The sequence below is a fragment of the Sander lucioperca genome, chromosome 17 (genome assembly GCF_008315115.2).
Source record: "Sander lucioperca isolate FBNREF2018 chromosome 17, SLUC_FBN_1.2, whole genome shotgun sequence".
In the NCBI taxonomy this organism is placed as follows: domain Eukaryota; kingdom Metazoa; phylum Chordata; class Actinopteri; order Perciformes; family Percidae; genus Sander; species Sander lucioperca.
In genome coordinates this window covers 19,379,856-19,382,355 of record NC_050189.1, presented here as the reverse complement: position 1 = coordinate 19,382,355, position 2,500 = coordinate 19,379,856, and the positions used below count along the sequence as shown (strand labels likewise).

At 50.5% G+C, this 2,500-nt stretch overlaps 1 protein-coding gene across 1 annotated transcript in view; it reads left to right on the top strand.

Annotated features, from left to right (window-relative positions):
* The window catches only part of LOC116064544 (zinc finger protein 239-like), an 893,026-nt gene that overhangs the window by 648,306 nt on the left and 242,220 nt on the right, over positions 1-2,500 (top strand). The gene's annotated exons all lie outside the window — the stretch shown is intronic.

Below are 2,500 nucleotides of genomic sequence, written 5' to 3'. Positions count from 1 at the left end.
TGGTCTCCTGTCCCTCTCTGTTCTGATGTTACAGAGCCAGACTGTCCTGGTCTCCTGCCCCTCTCTGTTCTGATGTTACAGAGCCAGACTGTCCTGGTCTCCTGCCCCTCTCTGTTCTCCACCCTGTTCTTCCTGCTTATGTAAATCGCCATTTTTGCTTCACCTGAAAGGTAGTTCAGGAGCTGCCATTTTTCTTTTTGTGCCTTCTTGTAGGCAGCTCCCATAATAAAAACCCTCTCAGTAAAAACTACATTAAAAAGACTAAAAACCAATGTTAAAAGAGAGAAGAACTCTGTGAGTCTCTTCCACTCAGTGAACATGTGGTCCACAGTCTCTCGGAGGTTACAGAAAAGGCCCTGGCTAAGAACAGCTGGGTTAAGAACAGAGATAAAAGCATTGGAGCCGACAGCACCATGTAAAATCCTCCACTGGAGGTCAGCGGTCCGTTTTTTGAGGGGAGGCTTGTATAAAACTCTCCACTGGGGACGAGGATGTCCCCCCCCCAACCTATCATTCCAGACAGTGGGGGGTCTGCCACTCAGTCCTTTTTTGTTTATTGCTTTCACACAGTTCTGGTACAATGTTGCTTTGTCTGCTCCGTGCAGGGTGAGTTTTCCCGGGCTACTGACAGCTAGCAGGGGGCCGGTCTCCTCTCCAAACTCTGGGCTCAGGTGGATCTCTGGGAACGGGTCTGTGGGATCTGGCCTAGCCTCTCCCCGGCTGTACTCCATGAGGAGTCTCCTCTCTCTGCCGCTCAGCTTTCGTGTCCATAAGGCCAAGAGTCTTTGTGTGACCCGGATAGAGGTCATTCCCAGGAGAGAGCCCAGAGCCCCGGCCCCCGATAGTTCAGGCCCTGCTGCCTCCACCAGCTGCTGCAGGCTCAGAGTCCCGGATCGGTTCAGGGCTGCCAGCAGCCCGGGCACCCCGCTGCAGATGTCCAGTCTGCTCCCGTTGATCAATGGCTCCTTCAACAACCAGTGCAGAGAGTTAGACCCATCACTCAATGTACAGTTAAAAAGGGCCCAAGATTTAAAAACGCCCTGATAAAAAGGAGGAAACCCACTTAACTTTAAAAATTTAGGATCAGTTAAAAACAGAGCAGCGTCCAGCCCCAGTTTACTCACATGTCTGAGGATACAGCTGGTCACGTTCCTCCACACCAAGTCAGGCGGCCCTGTCAGAAACTTTTGAATAAACTGAAGCCTGAAGGTGGCCGTTCTGCTGGCCAGGTGGACAAGGCCCTGTCCCCCCTCCTCTCTTGATAAAAACAGCACCCCCTGTGGCACCCAGTGTAGACCCCCCCAAAAAAAATCTACCATCTTCCGCTGTATCTGAGCCAGTAGACCTGACGGGGGGTCCACACAAGCTAAACGGTGCCACAAAAGGGATGCAACAAGGTTATTTAAGACTAAAACTCTACCTCTATATGACATCTGAGGGAGTAGCCACTTCCATTTATTCATTTTGTTTTCAATTTTTTCCATGACGGTCTCCCAGTTTCTCCGCACCATGACCTCATTACCGAGGAATATACCGAGGTATTTCAGGCCGTCTCTTTTCCAGGCCAGATGTTGGGGGGAACCGGGAGACCGTCATGCCATTCACCAACAGCGAGGGCTTCACTTTTTTCCAGTTCACCCTCGCTGCAGATAAGATGTTAAAACCAGAAACAGTGTTTTCTAAAACGTCTAACTCATGCTGGCTCTTAATAAAAACAATGACGTCATCAGCATAAGCAGATAAAACCATGTTCTCACTAAAACCAGGTAAAATCAGACCTTCAATGTTGTTGCGTAGTCTGCAGAGGAGGGGTTCTAGGGAGAGTGCGTAGAGCATCCCGGACAGAGCACAGCCCTGCCGGACGCCTCTACACACTCTAAAAGGAGCACACAGACTGCCGTTAAACTTCAGCACACTCTCAACCTCACTGTACAACACCTTGATCTTGGCTATGAAACCAGCGCTGAACCCAAACTTCCCCATTACTTTCCAGAGGAAGCTGTGTTCAACGCGGTCAAAAGCCTTTTCCTGGTCCAGAGAAATCAGACCAGTGTTAAACCCCAACGAGCTGGAGACCTCCAAAACATCACGAATAAGGTGGACATTGTCCACCATGGACCTGCCGGGCACACAGTAGGTCTGGTCCCGATGGATGACCTGCTCCATAGCTCTCCCCAGCCTGGAGGCAAAGACTTTGGACAGAAGCTTGTAATCCACACAGAGCAAAGACACAGGGCGCCAGTTTTTAATGTCCTGCAGGTTGCCTTTTTTTGGTAGCAGCGTAACCACCGCCCTGCGGCAGGACATGGGCATGGAGCCAGAGGACAGACTTTCATTAAAAACATCTAAAACATCATGTGCTAAAATATCCAAGAAGGCTTTAAAAAACTCAACTGTGAGGCCATCGATGCCTGGGGCACGTCTCCCCTGCATATTCTGCAGGGCAGCGTGGACCTCCTGCAACTGTATTGGCGCTTCCAGACAGGAGTTGGTCTCCGCA